Source organism: Engraulis encrasicolus, chromosome 20 (genome assembly GCF_034702125.1).
Source record: "Engraulis encrasicolus isolate BLACKSEA-1 chromosome 20, IST_EnEncr_1.0, whole genome shotgun sequence".
NCBI classification, from domain to species: domain Eukaryota; kingdom Metazoa; phylum Chordata; class Actinopteri; order Clupeiformes; family Engraulidae; genus Engraulis; species Engraulis encrasicolus.
In genome coordinates this window covers 2,937,650-2,955,995 of record NC_085876.1, presented here as the reverse complement: position 1 = coordinate 2,955,995, position 18,346 = coordinate 2,937,650, and the positions used below count along the sequence as shown (strand labels likewise).

At 45.3% G+C, this 18,346-nt stretch overlaps 1 protein-coding gene across 1 annotated transcript in view; it reads left to right on the top strand.

Annotated features, from left to right (window-relative positions):
• Nucleotides 1–6,073: 6,073 nt before the first annotated feature.
• Nucleotides 6,074–18,346, top strand: part of ptp4a2b (protein tyrosine phosphatase 4A2b) — a 26,647-nt gene continuing 14,374 nt past the window's right edge. The window contains exon 1 of the mRNA XM_063185158.1: nucleotides 6,074–6,200. The gene's annotated coding sequence lies outside the window, so the exon portion shown is untranslated. The remainder of the gene's footprint in view (nucleotides 6,201–18,346) is intronic.

The window sequence follows — 18,346 nt, the reverse complement described above, 5'->3', positions numbered from 1 at the left end:
TTGATAGTTTTTCTTATTGTCTTTTGTCACCTTTTGTTTTTTTGTTTTTTTTGTTTTTTTAATTAAACGTGTGAGGTATTGGTGCAGTATTGGTGCTCGTAGTTACATGAGAATATTGTGTGTCGTATTTTCAGTTATTTTTTTCCTTTATTTTTTTTTAGCTGTAGCTTTAGTTTTGTGTTGGTTGTGTGTTGCCATTCTCTGTGGAGACGCACACTGGTGTTCTCCATAGAGACACATGCGTTGGCGTTCTCCGTGGCAAAACACACATCTGATTGGCTGTGTGTGTGTGTGTTGGCATCCTCTACAGTGAGACACACACCTGATTCTGTGACAGCTGTGCAGAGTGTGCATCGTGCTAAAGATACTGGAGGCTGAGGGCTTCGATTACTGATGATGATTAATACTGATGATTACTTGATTACTGAAGATGTCAAGGACACGTCCAACCTTGGCTTTGCTTTTGTGTGCAATTTACAACAACAAAAAACACTTTCTCAAATACACCTTCCAATATGAAGACACAGTTCTACACCACAACACAAACATTTCATCTTTTCCCTAAAAAATGAGATTTGTATGAACTTGATTCGATTCAAAGAACCTGATTGTTTTTCAGAGATTTTCAGGACAACCATGTTGACAAATCGGCAAGAAAAATCAGAGAACTTTGATACTTCAATGGCTGTGACAATCCTCTATCTCAAGATAGTTTGGCTGTTTGCTGTTGCAAATGATGATATTCAGAAGGATTTTACTAACATAGTCAATAAACATTGTTTTTTTTTTTTAATTTAGTTTCAAAATGAGTACAACTGTGACCAGTTACCATTTCAAATACAGGTTAAATGAATGAAGCTTTATGCCTGAATTAAATACCGTTTCACTCTACATGAGTTTATCCCTAAGGCAAAGTAGGCTAGGCCCCAACATCCTGTGTGTTAAAGTAGGCCATGCCCTTAACATACAGACAGAAATGTTGCCCTCAGACCATCACACGTCAGGTCATAAGCCCCAACATCAACTAGTCCAGCTGGAGGAACTGCCATGCATATTGTTCCATATCCAATGTAACATTTGTAGCTAATTTTAGTTAGTTTTAGTTTAGAGTTAACCGAGTTTTCCTTGAGTTCCTCCTCCCTTAGCTTCATACCATAGGTGAGTAGGCGGTGACAGGACACGGGCCTAACGACCTTTAACCTCTGATGACTGGGTACACCTGTTGCAACATGCACAGAGTGAAATATGTAATATAAAACAGACGTGGCACTTAGTCCAGCGTAGAGCACCACAGCACACGTATGTATTTTTACAAGGGTCAATCTTTCACCAGCTGATACACCCTCAGCGGACGTTTTTGGCAGAGATGTCCTTTTAAATCCTAGTGAGGCATTTAAACTTCTACCATTGAGAGTGAGCATGAATACACAAGGGGATGGAGGGCAGTTGCACAAGCAGAACAGAGCAGAGCACTCACCATGACTTTCCCATGGAGCCGGGGGCCATCAGAGCACACGGGTGACCTTGGCTTAAAGAGTAAAAGAAGGGGCATATAGGAGGTAATGAGTGATGAGGAAGTGGAGACAGACTTTAGTAGAAGGAAGCAAAAACATTGCCTTTCTGAAGAACTCTGACTTAATGGTGTATCTTATTGTCCATGTTGCGTTATCAAAGCAATGAAAATGAACGTTATATAACAATATTTAAATGGAGATTATACAGTAGTTATCCATGCTTTGTAGCATAGGCATAGCTGATATCATTACATTAAGCAACATGAGACCATTTAACATACTGATTGGACACATCCAAAGACACAACCTGGCAAGTGATAAAATGTAAACGTTTGATGGGCAATGAAAACATCAAATTGTGTTGCTTTTGGGGTTTTCTTTTTGTTTTTTTCCTTCCACATGCAGAATACACAATAACATTACTGTCTGGCTCAATAGCAGTTTTGTACCGCTGGAGTTCAGCTAAAATACCTGTCTGAAGCCTGAATGTCTTTTTCAGAGCTTGAAGTATGCCTAAGGGATAACTTGTAAACATTAAAAATAATTTGTCAAACATGCTCTTCTTATTTCCGAGAGAGGGATAATAGGTGTCCAAGCATCCATATATATTGGCCATCACAGATTAGCCTGATTATCATTGACTTTCAAATCTCTTCGAGACTTGGTCTCACCAAGAGGATGACAATTAACATTTCCCAGCATGGGTGACCTGCCTCCCTTGGTTTGCTACTAGTTGTTTGCTTTCCGACAAAGTGGGAGGAGTTCCAGATTTTTCTGAGCTCAGAAACAATATTTGTATTGCTCCTTGCCTGACTAGCTCAACGCTGAAGGTGTTGCGTCACTAAGAGGGTGCAGCCTGGCTAATCACAGATAGTGCTCACTGCCTCACCGTACACATTGCTCTGTCTGCTTGAATAAAAAAGCTGTTGTTTTTCCTTGCCTTCATTTACACACACTGACTTAGGCAGATTTGATAACCGCTTTAACTTCTTACAATGAGGTAACTTTTCTGCAAATATCACATCATATTACATACTTTGAATGGACATTATTTGTAGAACTTGTCATACTGTCACATCACACAAAATCATTTATCATGAAGCCTAGCTAGCATTGCTTTGCTTTTAGGGACTTTATTTTGCAGACAGACAAACATATGGCCAATTTCATTTGCACATGAAGGTATATTTATACATTTGAAATATTTTATCCAGACTGTCTGCCGTCAACCGTGTAGTAGCCAAAAGAGTGAGTGTTTTTTTTTAGCAACAACAACGCATAAGGATTTAAATATGTTGTACCTGCATACTACCATTGTTTGTGAAGGACTGTCTTGGACGGATTGTGTTTTCATTTCCATTTTGTTTGTGTTATGTACTACATATAATGTTATAGGACCATTGTTCTTCTTGTACATCATGACTATTGCATTGCTTCATGCAATAGGATTTGGGTATAAAATGCACTTGTGTTTGAACTGTTTTTTTTTCTCTCCGTTTGGTCTACTCATACAAAATCTACCATACTTGATTGTATTGAATCCACATCAATAAACCCTTTCTTCTAATGACGTCTCTATATGTGTTTTTATGGTATTGGTGTCTCTCTGTGTGTTTCTTTCTTTCTTTAGGTAATTATTACATTCTTGCATTCTCATACATTTTGGTAAAACTCCCCACACAACACTGGAATCAAAATCCAGCATCTCAGATGAACGTTTAAGCCCTGTGTTAAACCACCACTGAAAGTAGAATTTCTCTAAGTGCATCGTGTAAACACATAGCCTGGCGAGCCAGACGAAGGCATGGAATTATAGGCTTGGATTGCGCTTATCAGACAGCTGAAGGCTTTGGCGGTGGGATCAAGCTTTGTTGATAGGGTTCAAATTGCCTCTGTCCTCCCTTGGCAAAAGATGTGTATGGCCAATCAAATCACCACTTTTCCACTTTTTGTTAGCTGTAACCATTCTGCTACCTCCAGCATCATGCCAAAGCCCACACCAAAGAAAGAAAAAAAAAAAAAAAAGAAAGGGGGGGGGGGGTGGGGTTCAATTTATGATAGGTGGCCCTGGGCTGCAGTGCCTATGGCGATCTTCAGCTGTGTGTATAGGCCTACCAAGAGCAATCTACACTACCTGAGCAATGGAAGTCATTATTTCTATGGAGGGTCGGCGACTAAGCGGCCAAAGTGAATTCGCCAGGAGCGAAGCGACCTGAGCAACCAAAGCGAATTTCAGAGATTAAAATCAATATAATAGGCTTTATGGTAATGAGCTATGACACGGTTTGGTGAAAACCAATTGGAATATTCATATCTCTGAATGTCCCAGGCTGACAGGCCAGAGCCATGTGATTATCTAAATCAAACACGTCAATGTCACGTCCAGAGCAAATAAAACGAATTAATGGAGAAACTTCTTCAGCAACCTCAGCTACTTAAGTAGCGTAGGTTGCTTTTGATGTACACACAGTTTTACAAAGACAAAGGGGGTGCGCTCTAATAGGCCTAAGCTGGTTCAGTACTAAACTAGGTTAAGCTATCCTTGAGGTGGTGGTAAATCATCAAATAGAGGAGCCTGGAATTCTCATTGTCATTACTAAATGACACCTGCAGGCTTAGGTTTACCACTTCCTGTAGGCTAACTTAGCCAGATAACCATGTTCATGGTATACCCCTCAGGGATAGACAAACCAGGCAAAAATATTTTTGGCAGCTATAGGTGAGTTCTTCTTCTGTACAAAGCTATTAAACACGCTGAAGGCTGAATTGGCTGCCTGTGCAAGTCTGAGCATTCGGGAACCGAAATTTGGGAATTCATGGACATGGCCACATATGCAAAAGTTCAGAGCCCAGTATGAAAGCGGGTGGTTCACAGGTAAGCACTTTATTTCTCAACATAACTGGTGTAAGCTTAGTTACCACAGTGGTGCAACGTAACTGGTACGTAACCATCATCACTGTTCTGGTCGGCCTGAAAATAGCATCAGTGAGGACCCAGGGCCCACACTGCCTTACCAGATTTCCAACAGCAGGGGGCAACACAAGTGTTGGTCTTTGCCAATGCAATCCTCTCATCTCTTCCCCCCCAAAAAAAAGAGTAACAACTAAGAAGTATCATGCAATAGAGTGGTTATAATGACTGTATGACATCATGATTTTATGATAAAAGATTTTTTTTTATTATCAATTAACAAATCAATCAATGAGGCTATTAACAAACTCTTGTAGGATATTCCTACGGCCTCTGATGATGTGAACCTAAACATTTTGGTAAATGTAGGGAAGAAAATTATGGTTTGAAAATCCCAGGTATGTACATATAAACGACGCCTTAGTCAGGCAAGAGCTGCCCTCGCCCATGCCTTTCAGCATGAAATAGAATCAAATAGAACTGTCGTGGGCAGCACAGACAGTGGAGAGGGCTTCTGTGTGTGTGTGTGTGTGTGTGTGTGTGTGTGTGTGTGTGTGTGTGTGTGTGTGTGTGTGTGTGTGTGTGTGTGTGTGTGTGTGTGTGTGTGTGTGTGTGTGTGTGAGAGAGAGAGTGACAGACAAAACTTTTCTATAGAGGCCTAGAGGGTGTGCTGGCCTTTTGGGGCCCTCAGGTTTACATAAAACACCCAGCCAAGCTCACTGGTTGATTGTCTGGGACGTGTGTGTGTGTGTGTGTGTGTATGTGTGTTGTCTTGGAGGTGTAAAGGCAGCTTGGGGCATTAATCTGTGTAGTGACGGTTATTCAGTGAGCAGCCACCTGCCATTGTTCCTGACCTTTGTAGAGGAGACGGGAACAGCCTACATCACCACCCTGACCAGTGGCGGAACAACGGCACGCAGGACCCAAGAGCAAAACACTGATAGGGGCCTGTGTACGTTCTACAAAGGTCATAATAGGGCCCCCATCACAAATACAACAGGGCCCTGCATGCCCCCCTCCCTCCATAGCTCCACCTCTGACCCTGACACACAAATTGGTAGCCTATGGAGTGAGTCACAGCCCTCAGGGGGAGAGATACAGGAAGAGGAGGTGTCTTCTTTCTTCTTATCATATCACACAGCAAAATGGAAACATAGCATGGAAAATGTACAAAAAAAAAAAAAAAGGTCTTTGGTTTTTCCATGTAGGATATTGAGCAATGGGTTAACCATTAGGGTAATTATCAGTTAGTTGGAGCACTTCCTTTTCCAGGTTAAGGATTAGGCCTAGGCCTATTTCTTGCTATGATCATCATCCCAAAAACAAACAAACAAACAAACAAACAAACAAACAAAACAAATAGGCTACAAACACAAACAAACAGACCTAGGCCTACATGAGAATTTAGCATTGTTTCCATGTGGAAACTGAGGAAATATAACGACCAATGGGTAGGCCTACCAAGTTATTTTCCTTATTGAATTTATTTAACAGTTTAATAATTATCCAAATGTTGCTGTGACTCATCCCTGTCCCCTATCCGCTGCCCCACTCCTGGCTTGCCCAACATGAGCCGAGTTGTCACCAGGTGTCGTGCGTAGCGATGACGGCATGCTGAGTAAACTCCTCCTCGGCAGTCGCAGAGAGAGAGAGAAGCTCTCCGCTCATTTTCACTCACAGCGAACCGAAGGGGAAGACAGACCTCCCAGCGCTTTCTGCTCTACATCCACATTCTCCGGGATTGCCACGCGATTTCAATGTTCAGCCTGCCCTTTGTAAGTGACCCTTTCAGTCTTTAACTGTGGATCAGAAAAGTTGGGATGCTCACGTCCTCTTTGGTGAGAAAGATTGATTTTGGAAAGGTTTGGAACTAACACTGAACTCGTGAAGAGTTGAAAGCTAGCGTGCGTGTGTGTATGTGGCAGAGGCAAGGAACTAGCCACTTGGCAAAACTTGACCTCGATCTATTGCTAAAACTTAAACCTGTGAAAATTGCTGAAGGCTAGAACTTGGGAGTGATGTGAGACTGGGATCTGCGGATTTTCACATAAACTTGTAAGAGTGGTGGCGTTAGCTCTTTGTCACTGTCTAGTTACCTGGTTAGCTTGCTTGCTATTTACACCAAAGTTAGCCAGCTCAGCTGCTAGCTCTGTCTTGGTTTGTTAAAAACCCAGTCCTTCACTTCCTTCATGTGTTAGTCGATAAGACGTCATTAACACAGTTGGGTTGATCACTGTGTTACTGTATTTTTTTCCACGGTAAATGAGTTGATTGCTGGGCGGTAATGACATGTCACGAAGCAAACTACTGTGGAGCTCACACAGAGCTATCGATTTAGCTAGCATCGTGTAGGCTCTAACGTGGAATGCGAATCTCTCTTGAGAATGGAGCAGGCTAGCTGGCTTGTTCAGACCAGTTTTTGCCAGACAGACTGACGACAGGACTGGATATTTATTTGTCTGGTGTGAAGTGGGGTTGTCACAACAGTGTGCTTATGTGTTGGTTGGTTCAAATTACCATATGGACAGAACTTCTCGGCTACCTAGATGGCTAGCAGGTCACCATTCGCTGGTGGTTCCACATTGTCTTTTCAGACTAGAGATGACTACTAACATTTGTGCTAACTGGAGCCATGGATCCTTCAGTTTGACTATCGACGGTCAAAATCGACACACAGATGCCAGAACAGTGCCTATGTTGTTGTATGACATTTGTTTTGTATAGTTTACCGAGACTACCCTACCTCTGGTGTGTCAAGTGTGTTCCCCGTAGACGTGGCCCCAGTCTTTGTTGTGTGTCTGGATTTAGCGGCGTGACTCTCATCAAATTATTCTAGTGCCTCCATCATGTAATTGCAACGGGGCTTAGTAGATATCCCTGTTAAGTTGATGGCCAGGTTGGGTGCTGTTGTCTAGACAGTTTGAGCTGCACTCTGCCAGGAAGGGAAAGACTTTAAACACCGACCGACCTGTGCTCTGTCTACCTTCCCCCAGCCATATTTGGGCACTGGTGGCTTGTGACACTGGCAGGGATATCAAACTCTGCTGGGTTGCGCTATATCTACGCGAGTAGTGTGTGGCGGCATTTTAATTAGCGGGAAGTGGAATTCAGATATGTGCAATTTGAGCTGCTGCGAGCCTTGTCGGACTAGCTCTTGTTCCTGTTTCTCTTGTAAGCAGAGCTTCGAGAGGAAGCGACGTATGCTGGTTGCAAGGCTTGGATGTCTGCCGTTTTGTATGTAGCTACACCGTGCAACCTGACACCGAGAAGCACCCTGTCCTCTCCTCTCCACGCACACACTGTCACACTGGCACACCGATGGGTTGGCTGGGATATGCCTGGGCATGTTGTTGGTTAACCTGAAGTGGCACCGAAACATTGACAAAATGTTTTCGTAGTCGTGAAATATTACACGGAGCCCTAGGCAGGGTCACTGGCGAGCGTGCGTCAATTGAGCTCCCTCTGCTCGGAACTAGCATTGGCCGCCTGTTTCCATGACCGTGAGCGAAAGGTCTGGGCGGGATCTTCTTCTGTTCTGGGCTGGTGATCTTTGATCACACACACACAGTGGATGACATGGGGGAACATGTTTGACGTCATCGGAGCGGATGTGCCTCGTGTTTTGGTGCGCTTGAGTTTGTCACTAAAACCAGGAAGTTTCCCAAGTGTGTAGTTCTAGGCTAGAGTTTGCACTGGGCAATGCCCAATGGGGTTATTGTGTTGGCTGGGGACGCTTTGTATTGGGCCTCTTTGACAGGCGCGGTAGGCTACTCCGTTCAAATTAGACTATTTCCATACCCAAACCAAAACTGTTTCACACGTCTATTATGTCTTGTGAGAAGAGAGCTCTACAAGGCAGCTTAAAATCAAACCAGAACGGTGAGGGAGGAATTCCAGTCTTGCCTGCCCATTACAAACAAAGCCCACGAAACATTTCAATAAAGGAGGTCGTAAAGTGTCACACCCTGTTCAATATGACCATAGTCTGTTTATGAGGCCAAACAGGAAGGCTAGCACTTTGAGACTTAGCGTGTATAAAAATGCTTTGCATAAACCGTGTGCCACATGTGTCACTGTCTTGCTCTGTTATTGTCACTTTATGTTGAGGAATGCAGTGGTAGGCCTACATGGCTGTTTACAGGCATAGCTGTGAAGACGAGTCATGAACTTGAGGTTATGCTTTGAAGTTGCGATAAGCTTGGCTGCCACTAGTTCCTTGCATTCCACCTGGCAGCATAGCAGACGTGCCCCGTCCATCACACCTGGCATTGCAACGGGTAACTGACTTCGGAGTCGTGAGTGATTGACAGACTGGAAGTAGCCTGAAACACTGATGGAGAGATAGCTAGGTAGTGCCCTAGCCTCAAACATCACACGTTCAGATAACTGTCATGCTAGCCAGCACAAACGTTGGGCACTGTGATGTTTGCTCTGAGAAGGTTACTAGATTGCATTACTGCTGCAGTAAGCAATGCTGCTATAAGCACAGTATTTTACACAAGGAAAATTTGTGAAATTTCGTAGTGCTCTACTGCTCCTAAATTTCTAAGTTTATCTGTGCTCCAAACATTTTTTCATTGAGGAGCGTGAAAAAGCTAAGCGTACAGCCCTGGACTGGACTGCTCTCAGTTGGTGTGAGATGGGATATTGTAGTGCATGTCCCATACATGGTGTAGTGTTAAACCCCGTTAAACTTCGACTTTTTTCGCACACCTCAGCTGGCAGGTGCGTCGGAGATGGCGCATGGGTCACTCAGCAACAACTTAAAGAAACTCCCGCACACTGACCATTTCGCTGTTCTTTCTTTAATAACCACGTTTCGGTACTAGACCGTCATCATCTAGTTTTAAACTAGGCCCAGCCAGTGCGGAAGTACAGTAGGCCGTACGGTGGGAGTTGCACAGCAGAGTTGAGTTGCACAGTCATGCCGTGCGTCGGGCTGTGTCCCACAGAGTCAGCCGAACCCTGCCCTGCCATGCTACGGGAAAGGAAGTAAACAAATGACCTTCTCAAAAACTCTCTTGGCCTCTGGTGGTTCCTATTTCTTATTTTGCATCTGCACTCAGAAGCTGTACATATGACCTCGTTAACTTCGATCCCAAAGAGTAAAAATGTCAAATCTTTCAGGTTTGGGTTTTTTTTTTTTTTTTTAAACAACTGGTCTTAGGAACTGGACTTGAAGCCTGCTCTGTACAGCTGACCCCCCTGCCATGCAGTGAAGTAGGGGAAGAACAGTCAGCTGCACTGTAGATATCTCTGTGTTACATCTGATATATCTGCTGAAGGGGCTTTCGTACTGTAGCCTACTGCACTGTACTAAACCACACCAGTGCTTGTCTGCAGGCATCTGTGGTATTTGCATACGGTGCAGAAACATGCTAATCGGCTCTGTCTACTCGTGTGTGTGTGTGTGTGTGTGTGTGTGTGTGTGTGTGTGTGCGTGTGCGCGCGCGCGCGCGTGCATGTAGTGTTTCTTCTTGTTCTTATAAAAACCTACTTTATTGTTCAAATGTGTTGTGTACAAGGGTCAACAAAGCAACAATTACCGGCAAAAGTATGCTTACTATAAAACAACACTGTCAAAGCAAGTGCTGTATGCTCAGAGTACACATTTCAAAGTGGAAGTTGACATGCTGCTCTCGGGTTTGGAGAACTACTTCTGTGAAAAGTTCAACATGTCTGCCCATAGTGGAAGTGTGTGTAGTCTGTATAAAAGTGTGCCTATTAGGCCTATTAGGCCTATTAGGCCTGGTAACATGCACTGACAAGCTGCAAGCTTATACCTGCATGCATGCCCATTACAAGATAATCTGAATCATAAACTTGCCTATTACTGCGTCACTAGACCATCCATACACTTGTAAATATTATAAAGTGTATTGGCAGCACAGATGGCATATGATAAAATCTCCATGCGTAAGTAGCCCAGAAGTAAATCTATAAGTAGGCTAAATCGACTATAGGCGTCATAGAAGTCTAGACAGCCCTTATACTGTACGAGTTGGTCTACTGGCATTCATGTAAGTAGGCTCGTTAGTAAGGTAAACCTACAGGCAATTGCAGTGTGAAGCCAGTGTGCACTGTGCAGACGGCCTTTTGGCAAACTACTAACTAAACTAAACTAGCTAAAGTAATCCGAAAATAAAAAAAAATAAGTCAGAAGCTAAGATGGAAGATATGCTGTGGCTGTTATCATTTTCTTCCTTATAATGTATGCTTTCCATACTACTTAAATGGGTCTAGAGAAGCACCAACTCCAATCGACTTGTGAATAGTAAAAACGACATGGCATGGGCACGGCCCAGATCAGGGCGGCCTTGACTGGAACCTACTGGTATATGGAAGGCCTTGTGGGGGTAAAGTTTGGGAACCCCTACTTTAACTCAGTCGCACACACAGAGCTGGAGATGGAGATGCACTGATATACTGGTCCAGTGATTTCAGCAATGCTACTTGGTCTGTGCGATACGCTGGACTTGTATGGCTGCATAGTCTACTGGTGTGCTGCTGTGACTGTTATAGCCTAGTGGCTACTGCTACTGCTATTATAGATGTCTGGCAGGCAATAGAGAGCCAGGAACACCTAAGCCTTTTTCTGTGACGTTGGCGTCTATGACGGGAAATGTGTGTGTGGGTGGGTGTGCCTGTGTGTGTGTGTGTGTGTGCGCGCGCGGGCACGTGTGTGTTTTATAGTAGTCCAAGTAGGTCACATCTGCGGTGACCTGCTTTCTGTCAAAGGCATTTCTCACACACACACACACACACACACACACACACACACACACACACACACACACACACACACACACACACACACACACACACTGTATTTGCGCATGGTGCTGGAAATAGAAGTCATCCCAGCTCAGTGTTTTTCTCCTCGGTACCTCGTGATGATGTGATGCTCTCTGTGGTGGCGTGATGCCCTTAACCCAGAATGCATCCCGTCTCTTACCAAGCATACTTTGCCCCTGATTGATGGAGAGGGGCTCCCTGACAACACAACACAGGCAGGACCTTGAGTGACACACACACACACACACACACACACACACACACACACACACACACACTGATTTTACCATTTTTAATGACGTTTTGTAATGAAAGTGTGTCTGCATTAGTTATAAAGAGGTCCTCGTGGGTTTGAGTCGGCTTCTAGGATTTACCATGGCCAGAGGGCTCAGAGAGGTGACTGTTAAGCATCTCTCCCACACACACAGTTTCACTCTTGCACTTTCTTCCTCGCTGTCGTTTATCTGTTTCTGTTCTCCTCTCTGCTTTTCCTTCTCCTCGCCTCTCCTCTTTCTCCTCTCCTCTCCTCCCCTCGCCCTCTTTCTTCTCTCCTCTGCTCCTTCTCTCCTTTCCTCCTTCTCTCCTCTTCTCTTCCTCATCCTCTCCTCTTTCTCATCTCCTCTCTCCTCTTGTCTTTCCCTCTCCTCTCTTCCCCTCTCCTCTCTTCCCCTGTTCTCTTGTCTTTCCCTCTCCCCTCCTCTTATCACTCTCTTCTCCTCTCCTCTGCCTCTTCTTTCTTTCTCACACTGCTCTGTGAGTCTCCAGCAGCACAGCAGCAGCCAGCAGCACTGGGGTCACCGAGTTCCTCTGCTGGCGCTCTCACACGGTGTGTGTGTGTGTGTGTGTGTGTGTGTGTGTGTGTGTGTGTGTGTGTGTGTGTGTGTGTGTGTCAGAGAATTCGAATCTCAGACAGACTGCTGCTGCAGTTGTGCAGTTGTTTGTTCTTCTCCCTCGTGTGTGTGTGTGTGTGTGTGTGTGTGTGTGTGTGTGTGTGTGTGTGTGTGTGTGTGTGTGTGTGTGTGTGTGTGTGTGTGTGTGTGTGTGTGTGTGTGTGTGTGTGTGTGTGTGTGTGTGTGTGTGTGTGTGTGTGTGTGTGTGTGTGTGTGTGTGTGTGTGTTAAAAGGCTCTGCCCATTAGGGGTGGTACGGTTCACAAAATTCACGGTTCGGTTCATATCACGGTGTCAAGGTCACGGTTTTCGGTTCTCTACGGTTCTTTTTTTTAGTTCATGATAAATGATGCTCTGGGAATATTAAAACAATATTTATATAACTGCAGTTATAAAGTGATGTATAGGCTTATAATAGGCTTATTGTATAGGCTTATAATGTGAAAATGGTGTGCTTTTAATTGTGTCATCCTCTGATTGGTCTTATACGCAAATGTTTTAATCAGAGAGACTGGATAAGATACTCCTAATGTCTGTTTTACATATTTTTCTGGGCAGTACATGAATTGCGGTTTGCGACGGATGGCACGGTTCGGTTCGGTATGTGTGTGAATTGTACGGTTTCGGTTTTCGGTGCGGTTTGTGCCATCCCTACTGCCCATGGAGAGTGTCTCGTCCCAAACGCTGCACTGGCTTGCACAGAGATCCTCACTCCTGCCACGTCCCTTTCTGTCGGTGTGTGTGTGTGTGTCTCTGTGTATGTCTCTGTGTCTATGTGTGTGTGAGCATAGACAGAGGCTTGTTGAAAGTGCCACAGTGTTGGCTGGTGCTGGTGCTGGCACGTCTGTGTTTAGCAGCCTGCTGTTCTTAATTGGGTTGCTTAGCCCTCACGCTTATAATTAGGCTACTCAGTTTGGCCTACCCGCTACTGTTCAGTTTGTCATTGCAGGATTCGGCTTAGCACACCCGCTACTGTCCTCAGTGGACTACTCAGCATAGCCTAGCTCGTTCTGTTATGGCAAGGACAGTCTCTTAGGCCATTATTTGCATCCCTAGCACATTTTAACACATCACAGTTGACCCCAAAGATAAGTTGCAGGTATAAAAATACAGGTGTAAAATAGCAGGTAGAAACCGTACAACAGAGAGGCTAGACATTTTTTTTAAGTGTAAGAAGTAGGATCTAGGTAACCTAATCCAGGTGTTCTTAACTGTAATGGTCTTGGCTCCCACAGTTTTTCACAGTCATTACATTGTGTGACCCAGTTTTTTGTGACGCTGTCGTAAACTGTTCAATTAATTCCAGTTATCAAAATATAACCATGTATGGATTTGATGGCGCGCAGCATGTTTTGCATCAGCATATTTGCATTTCATGCAACATGCCTATCATCTAGTGGAGAGGAGTATTAACTTTTCACTTTCTCCTCGACATGACGGTCATTTATTCATTACGGCATCTTGTCTCAATTTTGTGCCTGTCAATAAAAGAGGGGAATTCATACATTTTTACACCACGGCTCCTGTGAACAACCCACCTCCACAGCCCACTTCGGGGTCCCGACCCACCAGTTAAGAAACACTGGCCTAACTTAGCCTAGCGTAGCCTAGCCGTTGCTGTGACGGAACAGCCTATTCAATAAGACTAGCCTTAGCTGCCCCTGTGACTGCTCCCTTCTTCTCATTCCATCTCAGCCTGTCTTTTTAAATATTTATGGAACCACCACTGTCATAATCTCTAACAACATGACCCCCTAAAACACAGGCGTGTGTGTGTGCGCGCGCACAACCACTCAGCAGTCATCCCAGTGTGATGCGTGTCTAAACTGTGATGTTGATCAGTGTGGCAACAGGGGCTCTGTGTGACACCTGCTCTGTGTGTGTGTGTGTGTGTGTGTCATTGACATTTTTGTAGTAGCGCTACAACAGCAGCTAATGCCACTATTGTCTGAATTGAATAAACAAATCTAAAGTATATTCATTGCTTGTACACTCATTACCAAATTCTCAATTCATTTATGGGCATTGGTTGTACCATATGACGTCTGCTACTTAAGTCAGTGATCCCTGTGCATGTGTGTGGGCATGTTTGTGTGTGGTGTTACACCATCCACTCTTAGGTACATGTTAACATCTCGTGTGAAAGTTGCGCCCAATTGGCTGTGTCGCAGGAAGTGGCTCTGTGGTCACAGGAAGCTGGCTCTGTGGCTCTGTTACTGCTGCAGTTAGAATACCAACTAACCATCTCTTCCCCTCGCTGTTCTTTTCTCTTCATTACTCTATTCTTTATCTTCCTCTTCCTCTCTCACTGGCTATTGTGCTTGCTCTCCCTCTCTCTCGCTCTCGCTCTCGCTCTCTCTCTCTCTCGCTCTCGCTCTCGCTCTCGCTCTCTCGCTCTCTCTCTCTCTTTTGTCATTTACTCCAGGTGAACACTTTGTTAAATGGCTTGTTGAGTGACAGGATGGTGTGTTTTTCATTACTGCTTAGTTGTGGCAGACTCCTCTGGGGGCTGCTTTACGCACCAGTCCCATCATCTAAAGCTGCTCTAACTCACACAGACACGCGCGCACACACGCACACAGTCCTTGGATGCACCAACACATCATCTCAAGCATCTCTGCCAAACACACACACACAATGGAGCAGTCCTGAAAACGCCTCTCTCTCTCTCACTCACTCTCACTTTCACTTTCACTCTGACACACTGTACACACACACACACACACACACACACACGTGTGATCACACTCACACTCATTGAAGTCGCACCTGGTGGTTCTACCAAATATCCACACACACATAAACGCTGGTGCTGCGCCATCCACTGTGTGTACTCAGCCTGACCTTCTACTAAATAAGATGGCAGATTAGGCCTCTTCAAGTGTGTCTGTGCGTGTGTGTGCGTAGGCAAATAAGCTTGGCCACCTCATGGCACAGCTGTTTCTCTCTTTCTCACACTTCTTTCTCTTCTCACTTCTCTTTCTCTCTGTGTGTGTGTGTGTGTGTGTGTGTGTGTGTGTGTGTGGTCTACTTACCCCAGTCCTCTCTCTCTCTCTCTCTCTCTCTCTCTCTCTCTCTCTCTCTCTCTCTCTCTCTCTCTCTCTCTCTCTCTCTCTCTCTCTCTCTCTCTCTCTCTCTCTCTCTCTCTCTCTCTCTCGGTCACACACACACACGTATACACTCTGCAGAGGTGTGGGTTATGGATCCAGTGACCTCAAGGTTATTCAGTGTGACCACCAATGCTGAGCTGCTGCAGGTCTGCTGTGTCACGACCACTCACACACTGTGTGTGTGTGCCCGCATCTGTCCCTGGCTGTGATCCAACAGTGCCTCGTGTTCAGTGCCTGCAGTGTGGTGTGACTGTGTGTGGCAGGTCTTGCCCTGAACATGCCATGCCATGCATTTCACACACACACACACTGGCACACACATTGTACTCACTAAAACCCACACATGATTTATCGACTTACACTTAATAATGTGTTTGTGCTTGTGCTTGTGCTTGGTGTTCTGCCCAAAAGAACAAGTGGTGCTAAAAGCCGATGAGCCGCTAGTTTTAAGTGTGTGTGTCTGTGTGAGTGTCTGTGTGTGTCAGGTGAGCAGTGCTGAAAAGTACTGAGCCTGTGTGTGTGTGTGTGTGTGTGTGTGTGTGTGTGTGTGTGTGTGTGTGTGTGTGTGTGTGTGTGTGTGTGTGTGTGTGTGTGTGTGTGTGTGTGTTTGTGTGTGTGTGTGTGTGTGTGTGTGTGTGTGTGTGTGTGTGTGTGTGTGTGAGTGAGTGTGGCAGCCGCATAAATGTACTGAGCCTTTTCGTCAACGCTGCCAGCAAGAGGTGTGTGTGTGTGTGCAGGACTATGTGCACGTTTGTGTGCGCGTGTTTGCCTGCCATGGTTACCTGCTCAGCTATTGTGTGCTCAGAATTGTGCACAAATACTCAGAACTTCTCATGGAGGGAGGGATAGAGAGGGAGATAGAGAGGGCTAGTTGAAAATGAATTGGAAATTCACCCAGGGGTTAACATTGCCCAAACGGCCTCTGTTGTTTCATCTATATGTTAAAGAAAAATGTTGGTGTGAATGTTCAAGCCCGCTGCACACCGTGTGTGTGTTTTTATTCAATGTAAACACTCACTGCGGGCCTGGTAGATCTTCAACTCACTGCGTGCGTGCATGCGTGCATGCCTGTGTGTGTGTGTGGTGTTGATGTTCAGCTGCCTGTATTCTTGATTGACGCTCCTTGTCACATTTTAACCAAGCTGACATCTCTTTTAGTTCTGGGCAGTCATCAGCAGCTAGGGCGATGGGCTTATTGTGCAGTGTTTTAGCACTGCACCCGTCTCTCTCGTGTGTGTGTGTGTGTGTGTGTGTGTGTGTGTGTGTGTGTGTGTGTGTGTGTGTGTGTGTGTGTGTGTGTGTGTGTGTGTGTGTGTGTGTGGTGTGTGTGTGTGTGTGTGTGTGTGTGTGTGTGTGTGTGTGTGTGTGTGTGTGTGTGTGTGTGTGTGTGTGTGTGTGTGTGTGAGCGAGATCTCTGCCTGTGTTTGACTAGATATGTGTTTGACTTGCAAATGCAGTCGTGCCTGCAGTGCTGCAAATAAATATTTGGTGACACCCCCAGCCCAAACCGTGTGTGTGGGAGCAAGTGTCATCTGGGGCTTTGATCATGGCGTGTGTGTGTGTGCTATCGGCCAAACAGTGGCTGTGTATGTGAAGCAGAGATAAATGCAATTACACTTGTCAGAAGCCACCCACTCGCATTCTTTAAGTGTGTGTGTTTGTATGTTTGTGTTGTGTCTCTCTGACACAGGCATAACCCCTCACCTACCCTCAAAACAGCCCAGGCATTGCAAGCCATACCACACCAGGCTTACAGCAATTTGCTCAAAAGGATGGTTAGTCTGAGGGGTATTTAAAATGTGAATAGAGTCTCTGGAGGTCTTTAAAATGGTGAATAGGCATGGAGGTCTTTAAAAGGTGAATAGTGATGGAGGTCTTTAAAAAAAGTGAATAGGCACAGAGTTCTTTAAAAGCTGAATAGTTTCTTTGGTCTGTCAAAGGTGGTCTCTTAACGATGGCAGCCCTAAAGGTTTCATTTTGAGATGACAGAAGTAGGCTGCAGACAGGAGGGGTGTCTCTCTTCTGTCTGTTGTGTTGCTATGGAGATGACCTTGTGTTGCCATGATGATAACCCTGTATCTATGACGATGACCCTGTGTCCTAGGGGACACATGGCCAGCCGGCTCACAGGAATGCAGACGCACGCACACACACACACACACACACACACACACACACACACACACACACACACACACACACACACACACACACACACAAACACACAAACCCCTGTGCCAGTCTTTTGTGTTTGTGTGTGTGATTCTGGGCTCCCCCTCTGTTGCCCCCCACTGTTAAACACTAATTAAGGTGTGTGTGTGTGTGTAGAGATTTGGGTCTGGCCTGAGTGACCATAGTTTGAAATGTCCTGTTTGCTACCACTGCTAGTTCAGGACTGACGCCCAAACTTTTAATATACACACACACACACACACACACACACACACACACACACACACACACACACACTCTCAGTCACAGAAGTCAGCGAGGTCAGAAGTGTGTGTCTGTGTGTGTGATTCCCACTGGGCCAGCTCAAACCAGCACTCCCCTATCACATTGCTGTGTGTGTGTGTTTGAAAGAGTGCACAAACTTAAGTGTGTGCGTACACCTCTTCCCAGGAAGATCTTTTCACAGAATAGTGCCTCTCTTCCCACGTCTCTAGTCTTCCTGGAAGCCAGTGCCACACATGGACACACACACACATTCTCGCTCTCTCGCTCTTGCTCTCTCTCTCTTGCTCTCGCACACTCTCTCTTGCTCGCTGTCTATCTCTCTCTCTATCTCTCTCTCTCGCTCTCTCTCTCACGCTCTCTCTCTCTCTCGCTCTCTCTCTCGCTCTCTCTTGCTCTCGCACTCTCTCTCGCTCTCTCTCTGTCGTCTCTGATTAAAAGCCCAGTGGGAAAGAGAGAGAAAAGAAGAAAAGAGTTAAAGAAAGCTGAAGGTAGAGCAAGAGGTGCAGGTTAGGAGGAGGAGGAGGAGAGAGAGAGAGTGTGAGTGAACAGGGGATGGAGAGAGATCAGCTGGAGAGAACAGGAGCGTTGAGAGAATGAACCATCCCTTCTCCACCACCACACCTGACCCCTACTGTCTGCCTAGGCGGAACTTTGAACACAAACCAGGATT